This window comes from Coenobita brevimanus, chromosome 98 (genome assembly GCF_032717465.1).
Source record: "Coenobita brevimanus isolate Jiangsu-jjx chromosome 98, ASM3271746v2, whole genome shotgun sequence".
Lineage (NCBI taxonomy): Eukaryota > Metazoa > Arthropoda > Malacostraca > Decapoda > Coenobitidae > Coenobita > Coenobita brevimanus.
This window is the reverse complement of record NC_137051.1, coordinates 19,210,944-19,238,613: the sequence shown is the minus strand read 5'-3', so window position 1 is coordinate 19,238,613 and position 27,670 is coordinate 19,210,944. Positions and strand designations below refer to the sequence as shown.

General features: G+C 43.5%; 1 protein-coding gene across 7 annotated transcripts in view; it reads right to left on the bottom strand.

Annotated features, from left to right (window-relative positions):
- Positions 1-27,670, bottom strand: part of siz (Brefeldin-resistant Arf-GEF family protein schizo) — a 698,716-nt gene that overhangs the window by 347,207 nt on the left and 323,839 nt on the right. The window contains exon 1 of one of the 7 annotated variants that reach the window (XM_080283844.1): positions 24,765-24,830. The exons of the other annotated variants lie outside the window; for them this stretch is intronic. The gene's annotated coding sequence lies outside the window, so the exon portion shown is untranslated. Of the gene's footprint in view, positions 1-24,764; positions 24,831-27,670 lie in introns of those variants that run through there. 7 annotated transcript variants of the gene reach the window in all.

Sequence of the window (27,670 nt, the reverse complement as noted above, 5' to 3'; positions counted from 1 at the left end):
AGGAGAAAAAAAACAGGGAGAGAAAGGAGAGGAGGGGGAAAAACAGGGAGACAAAGGAGGGGAGGGGGAAAAAAACAGGGAGAGAAAGGAGGGGATGGGTCACTAAGGTAGGCAAGAAACAAATGAAATAACCAAAGCTGCCCCATTACCACTATCTTGTGTTCCAGCGTCTGTGTCTTGTCACTGTCTTGCCAGCCTCCTTAACCCACTAAGACTTTATCCCTTACACGAGGGGGTGGTGGGGGGAAGGGGAAGAAGAAGGGGAAAAGGGGGAAGGGGAGGGAAACGGGATGGGAAAGAGGGGAAAGTAAAGAATAGATGAAAAAGTGAAGGGAAAGGAGGAGGAGGAGGAGGAGGAGGAAGAGGAGAGGAGAGGAGAGGAGAGAGAGAGAGAGAGAGAGAGAGAAGAGAGAGAGAGAGAAATATCATAAGAAATCGAGGTAGATTGGAGAGAAACCCCTCCATCTCTCCCTCCTCTTTCATTCGACCTTCCGAGAAGGTGAAGGAGAGAGAGAGAGAGGCAGTATTGTCAAGGGGATGGGATGGTGTGGAATCAATGTTGCCAACTTCTTTATAAAACCCTGTTACATAGTTACACAGACCCATAAATCATATTAATTAATAAGCGGTCCAAACATATCATTAAGACTAGAAAGCATTCAGATAGCGCATACCTCCGTCAATGCCATTAAAAGGGATCCGGATCCCCACCCAAAATTTAATCAATTCTTTCTTGGTCCATGGCCCACCTTTCCACAAAATTTCATTGAAATTCATTGAGAACTTTTGGAGATATTGTGCGGGATATTCCAGATTCGGATCCAGATCCGGCAAAAAATTTACTCATTTCTCTCTTGGCCCTTGGCCCACCCTTCCACAATATTTCATTAAAATCCGTTCATAACTTATTGAGGAAAGTTGCTAACAGAAAAACACAAATAAACGAACAAACACAAACACACAAACAAACAAACGCGGGCAAAAACATAACCTCCCTGGCGGAGGTAATAAACATTTATTGTCATGAAGTTTAAGAACGAAACATGAGAGGCTACAGCCCTTCCCCAGCCTCCATTCCCTGAGCCTTTACTGTCGGACAGGAAAAACGGTGGTAACAGTATCAGGCATAAAAAGTGTACAGGAAACTTTACAGTAGCGGTAGCGTCAAAGTACAGTAGCGATAGCGTAAAAGTACAGTAGCGGTAGCGTCAAAGTACAGTAGCGATAGCGTAAAAGTACTACTAAACTGAAGCAACTACTCATACGACAAAGTGTGCAGTCATGATTTTATGCTTTTTATCATCAGAGAGAGAGAGAGAGAGAGAGAGAGAGAGAGAGAGAGTTTTGGTTGCTGAAAGTAAAAGGTGAGACAGACAAGGAGAGAGTGGTAGGTGATGGTAAGAAGACTGGCAGTCAAGATGAGAGCGAGACAGTGGTAGGCAGACTGTGGCAGTAATTCAGCAGATAGGCAAGTGACAGTGGAAGGACAACTGCATGTACTAGTGGCAATAATAGTAGTGGATGAAAAAATTGCAAATGCTGGTAGTTACTAGTAGTGGTGGGTGGTGGCACAAATAGTGGTAGATAGTGGAAGGCTGATAGGCGATAGTGGGATGAAAACTGCAAATGCTGGTAGCGATGTTGGTAGTTACTGATAGTGGTTGTCCTAATGGCGGATGGTGGTCGTGGTGATTGGAATACTGCTTGATAATATAATGTTGGTAGGTGGTAGTGGTTGACAGTGGTACCACAGGTGGTGGGATGATGATGGTATATGGAATAGTGGTAGATGCTGAGTGGAATGTTGGTAGGTGATGGTGGTGGGTGGAATAGTGGTTGACAGTGACTGGAATGTTGGTAGGTGACAGTGGTAGCAAAAACGGTGGATGGTACTTGACGGTGGAATGTTGGTACCGTGGGTGACAGTGGTAGCAAAAATGGCGCATGGTGGTAGTGAAATGCTGGTAGAAGTGGTAGGTGGTGGTTGATAGTGGTAGCAATTGAGGTATATCTAAAACCTCTAACCTTGGAGGGCTCGAGTATGAAAACACCACAATTACTCTCTCGCTCTCTCTCTCTCTCATTTATCTGAATTTTTTCGTCTATCCACATGCTGTAACCTGTTTCACTCCCCACTAATTCTCTCTCTCTCTCTCTCTCTCCCCAGCACAATTACCACCCATCCACCACAATTTCTACAAACATTACAAGCACCTTCTATAAACATCACTACCAATGCCATCCCAATTATTACCTTCTACAGCCACTGTTACTACAAAAACTACCACCTGCTGCTACTACTACTACTACTACTACTATAATAATAGTAATGATGCCAATTACTATCATAACCACCACCACTCCAATCACCATCGCCATTCCTACACTTCAAGATAGCCATAATTTCCACTCTCACCACCATAACCATCCCTTATCACCACCATCACCACCTCCACCAGCCACCACCATCACCATTATCATCACAACCACTACCAACATCACCGTCATCACCTTCAGCAGTATCACCACCACCACCACAACAGCTCTTCCGTCATTACCACCACCACCACCATCATCATCGCCATTAACACCACCATCACCACTATCATCACAACCACCACCATCATCACCGTCATCACCTTCAGCATTATCCCAATCATCATCAAAACAGCAACATCGTCATTACCACCATCACTATCACCATCAACACAACCATCTCTATCTCCACAAGCACCATCATCATCATCATCATCATCATCATCATCATCATCATCATCACCTCCACCACCACTATCACCATCACCACCACCACCACCACTACAATTACCTACCACAATTCTTAAGGCATTATTACCCTCAACACCCCTGTAATTACGACAACAATCACCACCATTATTCTATCAACCACAATTAATCTACCACAATTATGTCAGACGCAATTAACCTACCAACACCTGTCCTACCACAACTCTCGAAGCTACCAAAATCTGAAGCAACCACCATTAATACAACCAGAAGACGTATACACCTTTATCAAAACCACAACTACCAACATCGCTAAAAAATACAACTATCCCAATCAACTACATTTTAAAACAGCCTTAACCAGTAACTACCACAACTACCATCACTATAAACACAGCCACAACCACTACAGCAACCATCCTCACCATCATAACCTCCATCACAACTACCACCATTACCACAACTACCATGATCACAAAACCACCTCTATAACCAGTACCATCACAACTACCACCACCATCAGTTATCACAACATCTACCACTATCCCAAAGTCACCACAACAACCACCCAAAATCACAACCCCCACCGCTATCATCCTAATCATCATAACTACCACCACAATCACAATCACCGCAACTATCACCATCCCTAGTCACCACAACTACCACCACCACCACCACCACGACTATCACTATCACCACGACAACCCCCCAAATCACAACCCCCACCACTAACATCCCTATCATCACAACTATAATCAACCCATCCACCCCTCCCCCTTCCTGCAATGACACACGATACAGCACAATGCAATGAGCGGCCGAATTGCATAAACAAATTACCATCAATTGCAACACAGTCATCCCCTTCCAACGCCTAATACTGCTTGCGCAAGAAATAATGATGTTGCAGAGAGAGAGAGGGAAGATGATCGGGAATGCCAGAGTTAAACATTTTGCAACGCTGGGCGAGAGATTCAGGCACAAGGTGTAATATGCAAAATAAATCGATAAGAAAAAGGAGTTGCGAAACCTCCTGCGTCGCCTATCTCACGGCCCGCAGGTAGTGATCGTTGCTGAAATGAACGTTCGTGAGAGGTCGGATTAATTGCACGTTTTCGTAATGGGTGTGATTCTCTGGGGTACATGTTTTTTGCACAAGTAAACTCCTGAAACAGAAGATAAAAGTGACTGTGAAAAACGCCTAGGAGAAAACATGGGATGATGATGATGATGATGATGATGATGATTAAGAGAACTAACAGAACAAAACTGCCAATCCCATCTTACTAATTTCGGGCTCAGGCTGGGCTACCATGGTCCAAATCAATTTAATAGTACGAAACCACCCTACGTCCCCGGCAGTGTTTACATGATCAAAAAATAAATAGATAAATGAATAAATAATAAGAGCCATATCATGCATACGAGCCCCAGCGCGTTGGCAAAAGGTCTCCAACCGAAGATTTACATTACTAAACCATCGAGAAACTGACTGATGGTTAAAAAAAAAAAAAAAAAAAAAAAAAAAAAAAAAAAAAGAGAAGAAGGAGAGGAACGCCAACAATAATTTAACTTCCATGGGTTAACTTTACCACCCATGGGAAATTTTGCCTTAAGACCGATTCGGCTCCGGTCCAAAACACACAATCCCCCCCCCCAACCACCCTCTGGAATTTACCGCATCGTTTCAGCCCCATATGACCTCCGATAACCCTATAATCCAGGCACATCAAATCCAACCCCAGAGCCGAATCCACCCTTGGCGAAATCTCCAGGAAGGTTAGTCAGGGAGGGAGGAGTGTGGTTGAGGGGAGGGGGTCGTTTCGTAGGAGGGACAAAAAACTGTAATTGCGGGCGAGTTAACAAGCAGCACGTGTTGGTGAAGGCAGTCGGCAATGGGGGGTTGGTTGGGGTGAGGGTGGGGGTTGAGTGGAGTGGGGAAAGGGTTGATTAGGGGGTTGGGAGGGGGTGCAAGCAAGAAATGATAAAGGATATGAAGAGAAAAAACCTACACATTTCTAGTGGGGGTAAAGCTGAGGTGGGGGAGGGGTTGTTGGGGGTGAGTGTGAAGAAGGAGGGAGGGATGTGGTTTGTGGGGGGAGGGGTTTGATTAGGGGGTTGGGAGGGAATGCAAGCAAGGGGTGGTAAGGGATAAGAAGTGGAGGGGAAAAAACTTACATGTTCTTGGGAAAAATAGGAAACAGCAGTGAAAAAAAAGGGAAAGGAGGAGGAGTGAAGAAAACAGGAGGATGAGGAAAAAATAAAGAGGAGGAGGGAAGGGAGATAAGAAGGATGAGATAAGGAAGTGAAAGAGAGGAAGAAAGGGATGACTAGGAGAAGGACAGGAAGAAAGAAGATACGGCGGAGAGAGTGAGGGAAGAGATGGAGAAGGGGGGGAAAGGGACAAAGGAAGGATGGAACGAGAAAGGACGGAGGAGAGAAAGAGGGGAAGGAGAGAAGAAAGATAAGGGAACAGGAAGAATTGAAAGGGGACTGGAAGAAGAAGAAGAAGGAAGATAATGAGGAGACAGGAGGTAGAGAGAACTAGAAGAAAATACAGGACGCGAGAAGAGATCCTAAAGAGGGGTTGGTGGTGGAGGAGGGGTGGAGGGAGGCTTGTGGGGAGGGGTGGCAGAGGGGATGGTGGATGGAGAAGGAGCGGGGATGGTGGACTAGCGGGGATGGTGGACTAGTGGGGGGTGGGGGAAGATGGGGGATGGTGGGGGAGGGTGGCTGGTGGTGTGGGGGGGGTTGATGAGAGGAGGGTAGGCGCTCAATGGATGCAACCAGTGAAAGGTTGCTACAGGAGTGAGAGGGGAAAGGCATGATTTGGATATAAACACTATAGGCTTATTGAAAAAAAAAAAATCCTCTATTATAAGACGATATAGCGAGGAAGCTTAAAAAGGAGATGGAGTATTATATGAGTAAGATGGAGGAAAGAGGGGAAAAGCAGATGAGGGGAGGAGGGAAAGGGGAAGGAACAGATTACGGCAAAACGGAAAGATACAACGAAAAATAAAAGATATGAAAAACAAAATACGTCCGTAGAATAAGCCAAGCAACTGGAAGGCTAAAAGAGAAGTTGAGGGTAGCGAGGAGGAAGAGAGAGATGAAAGAAAGAAATGGGGGAGACGTAAAACACGAGGAAAAAGTACAAGAGAAGACTGAGTAATGGTAAGCATAAAAACGAAGGAGAACAGATGGATTACGAAGGGAAACAGAGAGGGAGAAAACGAGGGAGATGGGGAGAGAAATACTACGAACGAAAGGGAGAACAAGAAATGACAGACAAAATACACGAGTAAAAAAAAAATGTGAAAATGCGGGGACGGAAGAATAGAAGAAATGAAAGACTGTGAGTAGGTTGAGAAGAAAAATGAATGAGAGGGGCAAAAGAAGCACTAACTAGAATGGCACTCAGTAGGGCGCATACCTCCGCTAACGCCCTATCTCGCAATACTAAAGAAATTGAAAAAAAAAAAAATCCTAGATCAGCACCAAAATTTAATGGAGTGTATTCTGGGCCAAGGCCCATTCTTCTACCAAGTGTCGTGGAAATCCGCCCATTAGTTTTTGTGTAATCCTGCTCACAAACCAACCAAAAAACAACCGGACTGGGGTGAAAACATAACCTCCTTGGTGCAGGTAATATAGAAAAGGAAAAAAGAAAAAAAGATATATATTTAAAAAGCTACGCAAAAGAAAATACACTGGCAAAGAAAACTGAATAAATGAAGATCTAGAAGCTAAAGGGTGCAGGGTAGCGAGGAGGAAGAGAGAGGAGGGAAAATGAGGGTGGGGAGAGGGAGGAAAAAATATGAGAGGGAGGAGCAAATGAGGGGGAGGGGACAAGTAAGGTACAGGAAGGAGGGAATTTTTAGAGGGGGGAGGAAAGGGGGAGAAGGTGGGAAGGGGAGGACGAGGGGAGGGGAGGAAACATGGGTAGGAATTAGGGAAAATGAGGGGGGAGGAATTCACAGCAGGAGTTGGAGGTAAATCTGGGGAGGGAGGGAGGGGAGGGAAGAGAAGAGTGAAGGAGATGAGGGAGCAGAAGGAGGAAGAAAGAGAGAGGGAGGTAATAAAGGTGGGAGAGAAGAGGGAGGTGATAAAGGTGGGAGAGAAGAGGGAGGTGATAAAGGTGGGAGAGAAGAGGGAGGGGGAAGAAGAAGTGAAAGGAGGAGGAAGAGGGAAGGGAGGAAGATGAACTGAACAGGAGGAAAACAGGTGGAGGACGAAGGTGTAAAAGAAAAGAGGAAGAAGAAGAAATTGAAGGAGATGAGAAGAGGAAGGAATAAAAAAGAGTGGTATAGAGGAGAAAGGAGAGGCAATGCAAAATGAGGAAGAAGACGACGGAGTGGAAGATGAAGAAGAGGAAATGGAAGAGGGAGTAGTAGAAAAGGGATGGAGGAAAAAGTAGAAAAGACAGAGGAAGAGGAGACAGAAGAAGATGCGGAAGAGACGGAAAGAGAGGTGTATTGAGGAGGAGATGGGGGAAGGGGAGGAAGGAGGAGGGAGAGGAAGGAGGAGGAAGAGGGTGAATGGAGGAAATAAGCACAATTGTTAAACATAATGATAGGGAGGGACGGTGAAGAGGAGGAGGTGAGAGAGAGAGAGAGAGAGAGAGAGAGAGAAGGGGGGGGGCGTAGTGTAAGAGACGCAGAAAGCGGTCGAAAATTGAGATAAAAGTGAGGTTAAAAAACAAGGAAGGGAATGTAAAGGGAAGAGAGGACTGTGGGGGAAGGAGGGTAGAAGAGGAGAGGGGGGGAGGAGGGAAAAAATGGAGAGAGGGGGAGGGATGGAGGGAATAAACGAGTGTAGGAGGGAGATAACAGAGGAACGGAGGGAGGGGAGAAGGGAAGAACGCAACGAAGAGGTATGAAGGATGAAGGGGAAAAAACTAACCAGGAGAGAGAGGGATCCTAAAAGACAAGACAAATGCAAAGATATACAGATACAGACAGACAGACAGACACAATGTACACAGAGAGATGGCAATGTGGAAGGTGAATACAAAGACGCCTAGAAAACCACAAGTAAAAAGAAAAAAATACAAATGCAGATACGGAGAGGTAGACAGATAAAGACAGAACTAATGACAGACAAACAATATACAGCCACAAATGAAAATGTTTAAAAGTAAGCCTACAGAATGACAAACAGACAGCTACATATACATAAATACAAACACACACACAGACAAAGACTAACTGAACAACAAACAACCATGCCGATAGCTAAAACAAAACAAAGACGGACAATGATGGACATAAAAAGATAGCCAGGCAACAAGACAAGCAGTAAGAGAGACGCAGACAGACAGATAAGCAGGGAGACAGACACGCAGGCAAAAAGACATGCTGCGAGACAGACAAGCAGACAAAGATAGACACAGACAGGCAAACAGGCTGAGACAGGAAGGTAGACAGACAGATACAGGCAGAGACAGGGAAAGACTGACAAACAGAGAGGATGATACATAAACACAAATAAAAAGAAAGACCGAGATACAGACAGGAAGGTAAAGAAACAGACAGACACAGATAAAGAGAAAAACGAGTAAAAACAAACACAAGAAGGCAGACACACAGACAGACACACGTAAAATGAAAGACAGACAGAAAGACAGATCGACAGACACGGTAATGGCAAACAGACAGACAGGCAATTAAAGTGATTGGTGGCTGCCCTTCCACACCTGAGTCTAAACTGCCACACCCACCCTCATCCACTTGTCGCTCCACTTATTCCACTACCACATCCACACCTACACCATCATCGTTCACAAACTGTATCAATCTTCCTTCATATACGGTATTAATAACAAAGGCGACAATGACGAGGATGATGATGACGTGATGATGATGATGATGATGATGATGATGATGATGAACTAAAATAATCCTGCAACAACATCCATTACATAAGCAAAAATACTAGATCAACAACAATACCAATAACAACAACCAACCCAAAATCAAAGGCGAAAATTTCACCTCCGTTTCACTCGTCCTCGAAACTTAAGAGGCGTAGAGAAAGAAACATGCTTCCCGGTGCGGTGTGGCAACGGAAGAGAGGGGCAGTGGAGTGAAACATGCTTCTCTCTCAATTTCATAGCTCTTGGTTTCTTTGCCCTTCAGTTGAGAGAGAGAGAGAGAGAGAGAGAGAGAGAGAGAGAGAGCAATGTTATAAGGTGTGCAAGAACAAGGACAGTACTATGAGAGAGAGGGCTACTGTGAGAACGAGGGTAGCAGTGTGAGTGAGTGAGTGCGCGTAGATGGAAGAGTTCAGATAAGTAGGGGTGACAGTGAGTGAAAATGGTTACCTTATAAGCAATCTCTCTCTCTCTCTCTCTCTCTCTCTCCACCCCCCCTTCCCACCACATGCACAAACTCTCTTACCAATTTAGTCATTTCAGCACAGTAGATCACAATACCTAATCTTATCTACTATCGTATGAACTTGACAAAATATCACATACACACACACACACACACACACACACACACACACACACACACACACACACACACACACACACACACATATATAATCACAAACTTCAACCTGCGTACCGTACAGAATTTTCTAATTCAAAGACGAAAACAAATGTACGGTATATTAACTTATCCGAATACCTTAAACACACTCTCAAACTAGAGGGGCACTCAGTGGAGCGCATCTCTCCGATAAAGGCAAAGTAATTTCCAAATCACTCATCATAATGGGTTAGGTTTTCTATCACTGATTAGGGTTTCGTAAAAAGTATTTTCCGGATCCCTAATCTGTAACACGATCCGGATTGGTCCCAAAAGTTAACCGATTGTTCCCTGGGACACGGGCTATCAACCCATCAAATTTGGTCCAAATCTCCTTTTTCGTTTTTGAGTAACCCTGTTAACAGACAGACAAACAAACATACAACAAACAGGGGTAACATACTCTCCTTGTCAGAGAGAATCAGTGTACAAATTTTCCCACCTGGCTTTCAACACAAAAGTATACTTGTAATCAGCCCTATCTTTCTTATCAAATCCATCTTATTTGACAGTGGCTACCAAACATTCCATATTACCATTATCACCTAAAATACAATATTATCAGATCAAATACAATAATATTACAAAAGATTACACAAGTCGATTACCAACCTTGAATTGTCGGTGTCTCCTTTTAATTCCGCTGTTTCTGAATCTTCTTTCTCCTCTTCCATTTTCTCTCCCTTCTCTTCCTCCTCCTCCTTTTCCATATTTATTTTCCCGGTTTCTCCCTCCGCTGAGATCTCCCTCTTATCCCCCTCCAAATCCCTCTTCTCTTCATCTATCATTTTCTTCATTCCCTCTATCTCTCCCTTCTCTTCCGTCCCCTCTCCCTCTCCCATACACAGGGGGCAGGTTTCATCGCGTCCCTCCCCTCTCCCTCCCTCCAACTTCCTCTTTTGCACCTCCTTCCTAAGTTCCTTCCTCCTCCACGAGCCTCCCCTCTTCAGCGACTCATCCTCACTGAATGCCCTCCTCTCCGTCAGCCCCATCCTCTGCTTCACTCTTCCTAGCATCCCCAGTTTCTTTAGTGTCCCTTTTCCTTCCTTTCCATGTTCCCCTTCCATAACCCTACTTTCCCTCTTTCCATGCATTTCTCTCCCTCTCCCACCCCACCAGCTTTCTCTTCTCTCCTGGACACTCCTCTCTCTCCACGTTTCCCTCCCTCTCTCCCCACCCTTCCTCTCTCTACCATCATCACCACCACCACCACCATCGGCAGACACTTCTAATCCTCCTCTTTCCCCTCCTCCCCCTTCTTTTCCTCCTCCCCTCCAGTACTTCTTCATTTCCAGTTCCTCTTCTTCGTCAATAGTGAACTTAATAAACGAGCTCTTCTTCTCTCTAGTCGAAGCAGCACTCTCAGGAACCAGCAGTTCGTCCGGGTCACTGTCCTTGCGTCTCAGAATGGCCTTTATGACATCCACGTCAGTACCTCGCACCACCATCAACTCCTCTTCATTTTCTTCTCCTTCTTCCATGTGGTTATCGTCGTCTTTTTTTAATTCCTCCATTTCTTGGGAGCTTTCTGTCATTTCTGGGGTTACAAGGGGTTGCGAAATTGGGGTAAGATATTTCGAGACCGAGGCAAACAGTAAAATTGGTAAAAAAAACAGGTAAGTGAACGAGGTAGGAAGTTACATTACACTAGAAGGTAAAGCAGAAGAGGCAGTTAATGTGGACAGGTGGGTGTGAAGAGCAGGCCTACAGAGCAACAGACATTTCAATAGGTAAGGAATTTAGGGAGGAGGTGACAATTAGGTAAATCGTGGTGGACAAACAGGGTTAGAATGGATCAGGAATTCTACGAGGCAGGGAAAATCAGGCATGACCAAGTGGGTGGGACTAGTAAATTAAAAGTAAACAGGTGAGTCATTTAAGGTAGAGGTGAAGACTGGGTAAGGATAGTATACAATACTGTGAGATAAGGAATAATCAGTATACAATAGTCAGGGAGATGAATATATGAAGGAGATAAAATGAGTGAGGAATTTATGGTAAAAGTGAAAACTGCGTCAAAATTAAATATGTTACCTGGGTATGGAAGGTAGCGATAATCAGTGAGGAATTTATGGGGGAAACCAGGTAACAGTGGGCAGGTAAAAAGGACAGAAATATAAGTGAAAGCTGTGGAGATTTAATGGATAATTCTGAGGGCTTCATTTATACACATTACCGATAAAAAAAATAATAATTATCAGGGTGTCAAGGGCTTCTCTCTGGGGAATTAAATCGTCTGGTGGAAACTAATTATTTGATTGTGACAGTGTAGTACTTACTTAACGTTTGTGTTATAGGGTTAAATATAATTCGGTGTTTAGGAAATTAAAATAATGTCGAGTTTTAGCTTCCCAAACCAAACTAAGCATTATCTTTTGAGCGGATTCCCTCAATTAAGAAAAAAATCGTCAGGCATTGGTTAGCTCCCCATTGTCCAGTATCCCAATATTTTCGAAAGTTAATTATGGAGAGAAATAGTAGAGTTTCACGACTAGGAGCCGGTAAGCGAAGGGTTGTACGCTGAATATCTTCCAGGCACTATCCAACATGCACCAACATAGGGCAGTAATAACAACATTCCAAAAATTGCAATAATACTAGAAATATGACCAAATTAATACTTAAAAAAAAAAAAAAGTGCCACATTGCACCATCGTTGAGAGATGCAGGAACACGAGGCCAAGAATGAAGAAGTCTCTCTCTCTCTCTCTCTCTCTCTCTCTCTCTCTCTCTCTCTCTATCTATCTATCTATCTATCTATCTATCTCTATCTAGTCGTGTTACCTCCAGACGATTTTTCGGTGGATTTTGGTACTGGATACATTAGATATAGACTTTCCCAAACCCCTTTAAAGATAACGTTTCTCTGCAAGTTTTATATATGCGTCTAATAATAATAATAATAATGATAATAATGATAATAATAAAGTTAGAAGAGACAAACTGAAGACTCCACTCTGACAATAAACGTATCGATGAGAAAGAGTATGCGAGTTCGAGAGAGAGAGAGAGAGAGAGAGAGAGAGAGAGAGAGAGAGAGAGAGAGGAGGGGGGGGGGAGGATTTCCTACGATGTGGTGTGGGCTACATCCTGTCTCCACCACACTTATCTTCACACCTCCGCCACCACACTCTATAACATTCCACCAAGCCATTAAGAAACTCCACTACACTACCAGTCTACCACATTCACCACACTACCACACCTCTAATACACTCAATGGTACTCCTCTATATTAGGAATGCACTGCTTCAAAACGTCTTTAATATCAACACCATTCCATCCCCACTACACCCAGTCGCACTACACTACAAACACACCTACAGCATCACACTACCAAACTTTTTCTCCAAACTACATCATCACCTCTACATCACTACCAACACTACCCCACCACACATCACATCACTCATCGCGCCACAAACCATCACACACCACACCACAAACAACACACACTACGACGCCACACCACACCATCACATATAAACACCAGTAATTTAGGCGACCTCAATATATGACCTGATTTAATTGCTCCTTTTCCACCAAATTACGTTTTTTTTTTTAACCAGCAGTAGTTTCATATAAATTTCCTGCACTCCCCACGTCAGTATAAGCAAACACATCAACTGCATCCTTAGCCCTGTCAACAGCAATATCTATTTTAATGTACTAGGACATGTAAGAGCCTCGCATCGGTGTGGTTAGTGAAATAAATGTGAATTTTGTATACCATACATAAATTCACTACTCCTTCAGCCAAAGTGCTTTTTTCCATGCTTAATTTCACATATACCACTACATTTAGTTCACAATTCGAAAGAGAAAAATAATGAAAAAAATGAATATACAGTCAATAGAATCTTTAAACACTGGTTCTCAATTCCATAGTAACCCAACAAAAAGTGTCAGATATTTTATACATTACTTTCATACAGCATCTTTAACATGATTAATTTGTAAAGGCGTTTTCAATCTATACCGGTGAAATATATATATATATATATATATATATATATATATATATATATATATATATATATATATATATATATATATATATATATAGAGAGAGAGAGAGAGAGAGAGAGAGAGATAGAACTATATAATCTTCAAAGTGGTGTTGCATCTGTTCCTGTGAAGTAACAACATGACTGCCTCTTCTTCAGAGTCATGACCCAGTTAATAATTTCACCCACAACACGCACCATCACCATGAACACCTGAACCTCCTCTCTCTCTCTCTCTCTCACACATACACACACACACACACACACACACACACACCTGGCCTCACCCCAGCCAATCTCATCACGCCCACCCACTCAGAACGCAGCCAGGTAGCGATTTACTTCCTTGTTTGCCGAAATGAGGAAAAAAAAAATACAATGTTTTCTTCGATCTGTTTCTACTTTTGATGCGAATTCTTTGATAGTCTGAGCTTAACTTCTTCTTTTTTTCGGGTTAATAAGACAATTTTTCCCTATCTCGTTCTGGGTCATCTTCTTTTGGGGAGATTTTTAAGAGTTCGCGTTTTCTTTTTTTTTCTTTTTTTTTTTTGTCGGGATATCGGATTATTTTTGCTGTTTTTTTCGTTAGATTATTGTGCTTTCCTCTTGGGTAATTTCTTTCAGTTTTACACTTTTTCTTCTGAGATGCGAGTTTTCGATTTTTATTTATTTATTTATTTTTTTTGGGGGGGTGTTACTCAGGCTAAACCGCTTTTCAGGTACGCTGTTGACGTTTGAATCAAAGCTTAGTTTAATTACAAATATTCTAACAGCGTGTGGGTTAAAAAGTATTATCGTGTAACACCTCTACGTTGCTATGGTCGGATTCAAGCATTTCATTCAGGCTACAACCGAGCAGCTTTATCTAAATGACAGACATCAAAGCAGCCAATTTGTAAAAAAAGGTACCTCGCTAGACACTTTGGTAGCTCTGGACGTCCTTAGCATTTTACTGAGGCTAAAACCACGTTATTACATGTATCTGAGGGAAATCCACTGTTAAATGGCTGGTGGAGATTGCTTTCCAACTCTTCTGAGGTTAATAAAATCGTCTGACGTTAGCTAAATTAAAATACAAAGCACGCCTTGTACTGACGGGGTTAATGTAGCCTACATATAACCCCTTCCGTTCGAAATGTCTCACCTACGTAGAATACTCGTAAACTACCTAGGGACAGCATGTACAATAAAAAAAAAAAAAAAAAAAAACGCAGCGACGGAATTAATCTTTATTTGCAGCAGATTCATGTAGACGTTATATTCAAGCTTCAGCCAGACGATTATACGATACCCATCCCAAAGGTATTCTAGGTTACAAAAAATCGCGGAATCAAGCGTTACGTCCAAGCTTACACCCGACGATTATTATTCACCCATGAGAGAAGTAAAAGTACGGAATCAAGGTAATGTAAGTTTTGTCACTGTACACTCTATGGTACTAAAAATTTTGGCACTGTACACTTGAAGGCGATATAATGTGTGGAACTGGTTGGCACTGTCACGGATAGGGTAGCACTGGAAGCCTCTAAATTGTGGCACTCGCTGGCACCATATCACTATCTCCCCCTTCCTCACCCCCATTTCCCCCCCTCCCTCCACCTCCACCGGTGTTTTTCCCCCCCTTTCTCCACACCACCTCCCCTCTCCCCTTCTCTACCAGACTCCATTCCATCCTCATAGTCTCTCCCTCCCCCTTACCCCCTATTCCCCCAATTCCCTACTCCCTTTCTCCACCATCCCCCATCCCCTTCTGGTTCACTTTACCTCCACATCATCTTCCCCTCTCTTACTGCTCTCCTCCATCCCTTTCCGTCTTTCCCTCCCTCCCTACTCCCTACCCACACCTTCTTTACTCGTGTTCTTCTAACCCCATCCATTTCCAATTCCCCTTCCCCCCGTTCCACTTTATCACATCCACAACCACAGTCCCCCCACTCTGCCCATGCTTTCCCCCTTCTCTCAATATCCTTGCAGTTCCCCTTTCCCATTCCCCCCTCCTCGTGTTTCTTCCTATTCGATTATAATGCTATAAAAAAGTACGCGGGTATTTCTGATATCACACGTGTTAATTCGAGGGTATTAAAGGGGAAGGAATATGGAAAAGAAAATGCTGGTAGATATAATATGTCGCAACTACTGTCAGTAATGATCTTCCAGCTGCACTGACAAGCCATAAAAATACCATTGTTGCTGTTGTTGCACTATTCTGTATAACCCTCCCTCTACACACACACACACACACACACACACACACACACACACACACACACACACAACTAGGCAAACTGTACCCAAAGTGAAAATTTTATTCGGGCGCAACCCTTATCTGCATTTCTCTATATTATTTCTCATGTGTCCAACTACGAATATACCAGAAAAAGTACGTTCCCTTAGGCTCAGTAGTCCTACATGCCACATACACCTTCATATGTCCCCACTTTGGTGCTAATACCCGCATCTCTATTAAGTATATCCAACGGCTGTGTTATTCTAGAAAGATATGATGATCTAAGCGTGAGGGTGTTATTATATGTCGACAGATCTTGTTAAAAAATCAACAAACTCTGACCGAAATACATATCATCTAACTGTTCCCTGCCCCAGCCTAGGATCGAACTTGGGTCCTTCAGTACAGCAGATTACTTCTCTAACCACTTGACCACCACCTCCTCCAAGTGTATTATTGGGCCCTGGAGTTCATACGAGGTGATCCCTTATCGTCCTTGTTTACAGGCCAAGATGCATAAAAAAGATATGACCTTTAATATTCCCCCCCCTCTCTCTCTCTCTCTCTCTCTCTCTCTCCACTGCCCTTTACTACACACAAATTCCCCTTCCTCTCCCCTTTGATAAGCCCTCCCCCCACACATCCCTTATCACCCCCACCCCTACTTACCCCCGACACATCCTCACGTGCCATCTACTGTTTAAACAGATGCCACAAACCTATATTCTTTTCACCATCATCATCATCATCCAACCCTAATTCCACTTAAAATACTCAAATATCAGCATCTCCTACATTTACTATATTACTCTACGCTTTTATATATATTTTACACATTCATTTTTACACAAGTTCATTTACAATTTCCACACATGCCATACATATATTCTCTTTACAGTTTATTTCATCTACAGTTTATATATATGCCATAAACTTCTGGTCACAATTTACTCGTAATTCATTCACACTGTTTTGAAATTCAACATACTTGTCCTATTCCATTTTATTTATTTCACACTATTTTTATTTCCAAAGCTCATGATCGTTGCCTATATCCAAGCCTTATAATCTGTACCTATTTCCAAGCCTTATATCGGTACCTATTTCCATGCCTTATGATCATTACCTATTTCCATGCCTGATAATCGTTATATATTTCCAAACCATATATCGGTACCTATTTCCAAGCCTAATAATCGGTACCTATTTCCAAGCCTATTAATCGGTACCTATATCCAAGCCTAATAATCAGTACCTATTTCCATGCCTTATAATCGGCACCTACAGGGGTATTTCCAAACCACAATCATTACTTATTTCCAAACCCCAATCGTTACCTATTTCCAAACCACAATCATTACCTATTTCCAAACTCCAATCGTTACCTATTTCCAAACTCCAGTCGTTGCCTATTTCCAAACCCCAGTCGTTGCCTATTTCCAAACCTCAATCATTTAAAATTAATTTTTTCTATCTATTTCTTCACCTCATTATATCATCACTTATTTCCAAACACAACATTTACCCGGAATCTGTAACTTGCCAACAATTTCTGCCTCACACTGTACTCACGCGTTTCACCCACTTAGTAATCCACCGAAGCGTGCACTCACTCAGTACAGCGGTCCCTCATCCACTCTGGCACCCACTCAGCCGTGCACTCACCTCACCTCCCACTAAGTTTCGTGCACTCAGTTCTCACGCCCTTATTCGTGCACTCAACCCACTCACTCAGGCCAACCAACCTTCCTTCCATGCTCACTTTTGTTCACTCATTCACTCACCTTCTCCACTCATCTATGTACTCGTCTTCCCTCTACATCATTCTCTCTCTCTCTCTCTCTCTCTCTCTCTCTCTCTCTCTCTCTCTCTCTCTCTCTCTAACTACTCACCTCTTTTCTCACTCCTTTACTCATTCATCCTTGCACTCACCCCCCTCTCACTTACACACCTGCCACTTCATATCCATCCATTCACTTTTTTTCAAGTTCTGCAGTGTACCCTTCACCTGTTGCAAGTTCTTCTGTATCAATCATCCATCCGTGTCAACATCATTCAACCATTCACTTCAACTCCCTCTGTGCAACCAATCACTTTATTTTATTATTCCTTTCAACCTGCCATCACCCTCTCTCTAAATGCGTCTACGTCATTCACTCATTCGCTTAATTTTTTTTTCCATAATCATCAAATTATTTGTTCTAAAATTATTCATCATCTTTTCATCCGTTTTAGAATCTATCATCTTTCAATCGTTTCGGTTTTTTTTTTTTTCTGTATCACTAATAACTTTCTTTCAATTTCGCTTTATATTTTTCACCATTAGCTAGTTTCCATCTCTTCATCCTTTTTCCAAATTCTCCATACATTAATTGCCCATTCTTTGCAAATTCTATAACCTTCACTTCAACCGTTTTAGATGCCTTCATGCCACCAACCACTTTCTTTCACATTCTTTCGCATCTCATCCCCTTACTCTTTCATTCTCTCTCGCCTTCATTATCATAGTTGTCACCTCTCTTCCAGCCTCTTATACTTTCACTCTCTTCCGCATTTTTATCATTAGTTTTAACCTCTCCTCCTTCCTCTCACCCTCTCTATTTCCTCTGGTTGTTCATTAGTATTATCAGGCCTTCCTTCCGTCCGCAGTATCTACGCCCGGAATCCCCAATTATTTTATACAAAGAATCTTTATCTCATTATCATCGTTTGTGACCATTACCTATTATTATCATTATCATTATTATTATTATTATTATTATTATTATTATTATTATCATTATTATTATTACTACTACTACTACTACTACGGCTACTACTACAATTGCTACTACTAATACTGCTGCTATTACTGTTGCTACTACTACTACTACTACTACTACTCTCAATATTACTAACAAATGTACCTCAAGCTACTCTTATCCCCCGCTCTTCTCATTTTTTCTCATCCTTTCTTCACCTTTTCATCTTCCTGTCGTTATCAGCAGCATCCTTCGTGACATTTCTTATCAGTTATGTAGCTGGGGGGAGAAGCGATGTAAATGTCAGGAGAACGACGAGGGGGGAGGGGGGATGCAAGAGACAGAAGAGAGGAGATGAGAAAGGAGACGAGAAAAGAGGAGGAGGAGGAGAAGAGAAGAGAAGAGAAGAGAAGAGAAAAGAAGAGAGGAGAGGAGAGGAGTGGAGCAGGAAAGAAGTGCAGGGAAGAATGAGGGAAAGAGGGGAGCGTTGGACATAGGGATCGGAAAGGAGGAGAAAGGAAGAAAGAGAGGAGGAGAGAGGGAGGGGGATATGGGAGGGAGGAAGAAAATGAAGGGAAGAAAGAGAGGATTGGGTAGCGGGGTGGGAGAGTGGAGAGGAAGGAAGGGGGTGGGGAAGATGAGCTGGGGGACTGACAAGAGGTGGAAAGGTAATGACAGGGGAGAAAGGAAGGGGGAGAGGAAGGAAGAGGGAGAGGAAGGAGGTGGGGGGAGAGAGAGAGGAAGTGACAGGAGAGGAAGGGAGAGGACAGTGAGTGGGGGGAATGTCTCCGGCGGACCAAGTGATGGCTTAATATCCGGGGAGGGGGAGGGGACGGTAGGCGAGGGGGGAGAAGCATCACTACAATCATCATTACCACCACCACCATCACTATCATGATCACCACTACACAATCATTTTCGCCATCATCATCATCATCATCACTACAGAATCATTTTCACCATCATCATCATCATCACTACAGAATCATTTTCACCATCATCATCATCATCACTACAGAATCATTTTCGCCATCATCATCATCATCATCGTCACTACAGAATCATTTTCGCCATCATCATCACTGGCAATGTTATCATCATCTATCACCATCATCAAGCCAACCCTCTTTCCTCTATATCGAAAGGGTGAATCATACCCAGACACAAGTAAATGTAAATCCCCAGAGTCTTAGAAGCAACCAGTAGAGTGCACAGTGAAATGGTGCACACATCCCCTCGCTCCAACATTCGGGACAGAGTATATATATATATATATATGTATGTATGTATATATATATATATATATATATATATATATATATATATATATATATATATATATATATATATGTATGTATGTATGTATAAGAACCGTATAATGAAACTATACAGAAACGATACTGATGGTGATGATGATGATGGTAACCAAACCGAATGGGGGTTAGAGTGATGAAAAGGCTTGTAACCTATCCTCCTCCTACCAGCATATCCCCATCCTTGACCACTGACCCTCCCCCTCCCCCCTCCCCCCGGCCCCCTGACCTTCTGACCTCCCGGGGGTGGTCAAGTGAGCTATCCTGTCCCTATATTGGCTACATCCGACCCCTCCCCTCCCCCTCCCTTCCATCACCACCACCATCCCCATTCACTCTCCCACATTAATTCTGCCCTCATCTCTCATTCAATTTCCATTTTTCATTCTAGCACTTCCCGTCCCATCCTGTTCTCTCCCCTCCTTTCTCACCACCATCACCACTCTATCTCCTTTCCTCTTTACCCCCTTGCATCTTCACTCGTATCTCATTCACTTTTCATTTCATCTTCATTTTTCAACTTCCTCTCCACATTACACTTTTCCACCCTCCTCTCCTCCCTCCACTCTATCCCACCTACCATCACCACTCCCCTCACTTCTCTCATTGATTCTAATTCACTTTTTTTTTTTTTTACTTCAATTCTCACGCTTCCTTCCTCCACCCTTCCCTTCTCCCCCTCCCTCCTAACCCCCTCTATCATCGCTAGCCTCCCCCCTCTCTCTTCTCAGTCCCTCTGATTCACTGTTCACTTTATTACCTCTTAATTTCTCACATTTTCCCTACTCACTACACTTCCCCAAACCCCTCACTAACCACAGCCATCCCTTCTCCTCTTTTCTTTGTCCGCCTTTCTGTTATACTATCATTAGCTTTTCAGTTACTGACAATTTTCGCTTTTCCTCCTCGCTACATCTTTCTCATCTCACTCTCTCACTCACAGCCTTCTCTCTCGCATCCTCCCGCCGCCCCCTCTCTCTCCCTCCCCCCTTCCTTCACTTTCGTTTGTTACTATTATCCCCTTCTTTCTCTTTTTCCCTCTCCACATCAACAATCCCTCCCCCTTCTCTCTCTCCATCCCTTTCTCATATTTGTTAGTTTTCCCTTTCTTCCGATTTCCCTCCCACCCCTCTCCCCCCCCTTCCCTCTCTCATGTTTGTTAGTTTTCCCTTTCCTCCCCCTTTCCCCTTCCACACCCTAATTTCTGTCTTCCCATCCCCTCCCACTACCCTACTCCCCTCCCCCATATCCCTCTCCCTACCCTCTTCTCCCCTAACCTTCCCCCTATTATCCACTCCCATCCACCCATCTTCTTCCACTCCTCCTATCCTCCCCTCCCCTCTATCCGCTTCTCCTACTATCCTCCTGTATCTCCTCCTACTATCTACTCCCATCCCCTATCTTCTTCTTCTCCCCCTATCCTTCCTTCCCTTCCCCTCCCCGATAACCTTTGACCTCACATACACACCCCGTACCATCCCGCCTCACCCCACTCCCCAGATTACCAATTACTCAATACCCTCTACAGTAACTCAAAACCCAGTTCCTCCTCTGATACCCTCACCTCTGACCCCGCCGTGACCCCGCTGGAATTGGGCTGTTAGCGATGAGAGGGTTGTTGCAGAAGACGTGGGATGGTTTCAGTGATTTTAATTGGGAAAAAAAAAAAAACTCTTGAGACTGTGGAATGTTGGTAGTTGTGGTTATGGAATGGTGGTAGTTGTGGTGGGATGGCAAAACTCTTAAGACTGGAATGTTGGTAGTTGTTGTGGAATGTTGGTAGTTGTTGTGGAATGTTGGTAGTTGTGGTTATGGAATGTTGGTAGTTGTGGTTGTGGAATGTTGGTAGTTGTGGTTATGGAATGTTGGTAGTTGTGGTTATGGAATGTTGGTAGTTGTGGTTATGGAATGTTGGTAGTTGTGGTTGTGGAATGTTGGTAGTTGTGGTTATGGAATGTTGGTAGTTGTGGTTATGGAATGTTGGTACTTGTGGTTATGGAATGGTGGTACTTGTGATTATGAAGTGTTTGGTGGTTGTGGTTATGGAATGTTGGTAGTTGTGGTAATGGAATGCTGACAGATGTGGCTATGAAATGGTGGTAGTTGTGGTTATGACATGCTAGTCGTTAACCCCTTCTGTACGAGTAACGAGGACATATAACAAAAATTACTAGAGTGGAAGGTGGAAGGTAGGGGCGTCCTTCATCCACTCACTCGACGTAGCGCTACTCTTTGGTGATCCTACACTGAGAGACAAACCGAATGATATGTTGTTCTCAAGTAAACCATCTCCTACGCTGGGCTGTAACCATAAAACCCACATACATAAAACCCGTGTTCTCGTAAATCATCGAAGCTCCCTAACACCTTTTCCTAAGTGGTTTAATTTGTTTATTACACCTTACTGTCTACTGTTACATACATTCTTGCAACAGCGCCATACTCTGCATATAGAACATACAAAAGGATATTTCCAGTAAACTAACGTACAAAAAGATATTAACCAGCCACATCCAAAAATAAATCGCTAAAGATGAGGTGTTAGGGAGCATCCTTAACCGACGAGAATACGAGCCAAAGTAGTCGAGTGGATTAAGGCTTCAGACCCGTATATGGGCGACTAGGGTTCGCGTCCACGGGCCTGATTGGAATTTATTGCCCACAGAACGCCGCTCATGGAAGAATAACCGGTCACCCTTGCCTTAAATGCCTGAATGGAACGGTCTAAAATGGATGATGAGGCAAAATAGGACCGGATGATAAATGTTGGTAGTTGTGGTTATGGAATGTTGGTAGTTGTGGTTATGGAATGTTGGTAGTTGGTTATGGAATGTTTATAGTTGTTATGGAATGTTGGCAGCTGCGGTTATGGAATACTGGTAGTTGTTATGGAATGTTGGTAGTTACGGTTATGGAGTGTTGGTAGTTGTGGTTATCGAATGTTGGTTGGTAGGTGTGGTTGTGGAATGTTGGTAATTGTAGTTGTGGAAAATTGGTAGTTGTGGCTGTGGAATGTTGGTAGTTGTGGCTGTGGAATGTTGGTTGGTAGTTGTGGCTGTGGAATGTTGGTTGGTAGTTGTGGCTGTGGAATGTTGGTTGGTAGTTGTGGCTGTGGAATGTTGGTTGGTAGTTGTGGTTGTGGAATGTCGGTAGTTGTGGTTACGGAATGTTGGTCGCTGTGGTTATGGAATGTTGGTAGTTGTGGTTATGGAATGGTGGTAGTTGTGGTTATGGAATGTTGGTCGCTGTGGTTATGGAATGTTGGTAGTTGTGGTTATGGAATGGTGGTGGTTGCAGAAAGGGTGAACGATAGCCAGTGAAAGAAAGAAAGAGAGGGAGGTGAGAGGTCAACCCACGAGAGAGAGTGACAGAACCTCTCTTTCACTCTCTCACTTTTAACACACTCTCTCTCTCTCTCTCTCTCTCACACACACACACACACACACACACACACACACACACACACACACACTTATCATCACCTCGTACACCACAGTTCGATAGATATGTAGTGTACAGCATACGCAGTTTGTTCACGTAATTTATATGTAGTTTATATGAGCTGAGATAGACATGTAGATCTGGGGCAGAGGTAGGTGCCAAGTGAGTGAGTGAGTGAGAGCGTGAGTGAGTGGGTGAGTGAGTGGGTGAGTGAGTGGCTGCGAGAGATAGCGAGTGGGGAAAATTTGAGGGAAATAGTACGATTGGCAATTGGTTCACGTTATATCAAATAGGCTATCAGTCCACACCCCTTTCCTCTCTCTCTCTCTCTCTCTCTCTCTCTCTCCTTGGCGTCTATCAATATTCCCCCAACAATATCACCTTCAATTTCCGTTTCTTAGGGTAATTAAATACCTAGAGAGAGAGACAGACAGACAGACAGAGAGACAGACAGACAGACAGACAGACAGAGATTATGAAAACAAACACAATGTGGACAGAGACAAAAAGACAGAAGAGAGACGCAAGTGGAGGGGAAAAAAAAAGTTGGGATAGATGCAGATAGAGAAATAGAGAGACAGACGCTGAACAGAGAGAAAAAGATAGACAAAAAGTGGCAGAGCAGTAGCCAACAATAGACACAATAAGAGCGCAGTGGACAGACAGAGACAGAAAGAGACAGAGCGGTGGACAGAAGTGACAATAGACTACACCTGAGTGATTTTGTTGAGTCACTCCTATTCACACTGCCTGTCAACCCTGTGTCCTTCCAAACTTACTCACCCACCTTACCCACTCACTCAATAACCGTTCCCCAGTTACTCATTTACCCATCCCTCAAACTCATTCATCCATCCCTCTTACTTACATACCCCCTTACTTGCTCTCTAGCCCTTCCCTACAAACTCATTCACCTTTCTTACTCACTCATCCATCATGCCCCATTCACCAACACTTCTTCAGTCACTTGTCCTTCTCAGTTCACTTCAAACACTCTTCCTCACAGCACTCACTCATTCTCACTCGCTCACCCAACCTACTTCACTTGCCTAATCCTTTCCTATCTTTACTTATTCACCAATCCTCCTTACTCACTCACCCTTACTCACTTACCCTTGCCACCCTTCCCAACGTAATCATTCAACCTACTCTACTAACTCACCCACCCAACTACCCTTCCCTTAAACCTTCATTCACTTACATATTCATCCTTCCTCACTCACTCATTCACCCATCATTCCCACTCACTTCTCTACCCTACTTACCACTTCCCCATCTTCACCCCATGTATAAAGAAATCCTTACTCATCACCTTTACCCCCTAACTCACATCAACACTTCCCTACACTCAATCACCCACCTTTATCCACTCACGCTCTCACTCACTCTCTGAATAACAATGTGAGTTTGTACACCCAACGATGAGTCATTAAACAAACCGCTTTCTTATCAGTTCACTGTTTACCGGGGCATTACTGGCATTGTTGGGCTTAGAGAGAGAGAGAGAGAGAGAGAGAGAGTCGTAAATCCGAACTCACACCTTACCTGTAATTAACCATCTCCCCAGTACTCACCTCTTTAAGTGGAGCGCGACAGGTGACCCTCAGATAGTAAGAGCAAAAAAGATAAAAGAAAGAAAATGAATGCGAAAAAGAAAAGAAAGACAGAAAGACATAAAAAGACGGAGAACTAAAATATATAATAACTGCACCTCCATCTCACCTGTCATCAACCTGTAAGGAACTCACCTTTTGGTTCTGCGTGGTGTTAAACAGGTGACTCTCAGGTAATACCGGGTGAGGGCATTGGGCAGGTGGTGTGGGACTGCCTCCTGATACACCACCACCTGTTCAGACCCCACCCCGAACATGCTAATTACCTAGGGAGCGGGTAATCACCTGGGGGTCACTATCTATTCCTCTGGTTGCTATCTGTTCCCGGGAGATGATATGGTCGTATGGTATTACTTGGAATATAATACAACGTTCGTCATTCTCGGCTAAACGTCTTCACCTCAACTCCTCAATCATCTACTGCCCTTTATTTCCTCAGTGTTATCTTATTTTCTTTACTTTTTCTTAACGCGTATTAATTTGCACTTTTTACTGTTTTGCTTTGTCCTTGTTTGCTAATAAGAACTTCCACCTCAACTTATTATAACATTCCACTTAATTTTCTATCATCAACGGGTCACAACATCAATCACCTTACCCACCATCAATCGCAACTTAGCACTTGTCAATCAACACTTGGGCCAGGCATCGCTTTATCATTTTTTACGTACTGGCGATTATAAAATCTCAACACATCATCTGCAGAAATCTATTTCAACTGTCACAATTACCAGTCTATAAATTCACCAACAGTCTGGGTGTCATCCGTTTACATTATATACCTAAATTCTGTGGCAAATGGTAAGCTTATGATCACCATTAAAGAATCAACAATATCATCATCATCATCATCATCATCATCATCATCGCCACCACCACCACCACAACCACTTTCGTCATCATTAAAATAATCACACAGTTTGTCTTATTCATCCACTAATCTACACGAGCTAAGCAGCAAAATGGACGAAAATCTGTGCCAAGTTAAGATGAAAGATGTGTAGGTTTTAACAGAATGCGCAGTGAAATGAGCCCTACATACACCCATTCACTCATCACTCACGCCTCTGACATTCCCGGCTACAATCCACACATTAAGGTGACGAGGAACAGAGGAAAGGTTAACAGTCGTAATTACTCAGTCGTATGATGACACTGATCGAGAAGAAGGAGGAAGAGGAGGAGGAGGAGGAGGAGGAAGAGGAGGAAACAGTCAATAACACAAAAAGAAAGAACACATGCAGGGAGATAGGTAGAGCCATATAGACAGAGTTAAAATAAGTAGATGAGCAAAGCATAATCGATTCATATACGTAAATGTGTGTGTGTGTGTGTGTGTGTGTGTGTGTGTGTGTGTGTGTGTGTGTGTGTGTGTGTGTGTGAGAGAGAGAGAGAGAGAGAGAGAGAGAGAGAGAGAGAGAGAGAGAGAGAGAGAGAGAGAGAGAGAGAGAGAGAGAGAGAGAGAGAGAGAGAGAGAGAGAGAAGGCTATAGGCGGGAGAAGTGTATTATGGTACCCTAATAAACGTCCCTTCACCCCTTTCTCTCACCCCTCTCCTCTCAGGTCACGATAGGTCACAGTCTCTCTCTCTCTCTCTCTCTCTCTCTCCCTCTCTCTCTCTCTCTCTCTCTCTCTCTCTCTCTCTCTCCCCTGCTATTTCACTGCATTTACTTCTCACCTTCGCATATCCATTACTTTCCTCAGTGACTCAAAATATAAGAGTCACCTATGGGCAAGCATACTAGGCCTCTCTCTGCTTAAGGATATTTATTTAGTACAGGGATGCCAGAAGCGGATGAGGTGAAATATAAGGCGAACTTTTGTCCCCTATGGTTAACGGGGTGTGGAGTGAGGAAAAGACAGATGGATGGATGGATGGATGGATGGATGGGGGATGTTCTGTGAGAAGAGTGAAGTGAAGAGATGAAGAAAAGATGGAATGAAAAGAAAATGTTGTCGAAAAAGAACATCTGATCCGGTGTGCAAAATATACAGAGCTGAATAGAAAGACATAAACAGAGAGAGAGAGAGAGAGAGAGAGAGAGAGAGAGAGAGAGAGAGAGAGAGAGAGAGAGAGAGAGACATAAAGCAGGAATCAAGGCTGGCAGGCAAGAAGTGGGGCCTGAAGGTTGTTGCAAGGTAGTGGAGGAAGAAAAAACAAGGGAGAGGGGGGAGGTGTAGGAGGAGACAGGAGGAGAGAAAAAGAATGTAAATAAGAACTGAGAAAACGGAACAGGTAGAGAAGAGAGAGAGGAGGAAGAGGAGAAGGAGAGGAGATGGGAAGGAGATAAAGAGGGGAGAAAAGGATGATAATACACGAATGGGGACGATGACAAGGGAGAAAGGAAGAATGATAGGAGAAAAGGCCTGAGGGGGTGAGAAAGAGATGAGAATGAGAGACAGGATGGAGGAGGAGTATAAAGAGGTGGGGAAGGGTTTAGGCCCGGCTGGCTAAAACCTGGAAAGTTGCTAAACTGAAGGAGGAAGACTGGAAGCGTGAAGGCTGAATAATTGATGCCTGGAAGGATGCTCTGAAGGATGAAGACTGAAGGTTAAAGGGCTGGAAGGATGAAGCTTGGCTGGATGAGGACAGATGGAATGACGGAAAAGGATGGAAGGTTATGAACTGGAGGAATGGGGACTAGAAGGAAGAAATCCAGAGGAATGGGAATGGGAAAGATGATATATGGAAGGATGAGGATTGGAGGAGAAAACTTTGAAGGGATGAGGACTGGAAGATAACTTTGGCGGGATGTGGATTGGAAGAATTAGGACTGGAGGGAGGAGGATTAGATGGATGAAATCTAGGGGAATGGGGATTGGAAGGACGAGGAAGGGAGTAGTGAGGACTGAAAGGATGAGTGGAGGGATGAGGATTAAAAGAATTAGCAGAAAGTTAAAAGGTTGCACGACAAAGGGTAGGCGGCTGGAGAGAAGATTTAAATGTCTACGTGGTGAGGATACTGACTGATGTGAGGGCTGGGGGTAGCAGGTGAAGATTAGGACTGGAAGCTGTGAGGTGAGGTGTTTATGTAGCAGGGG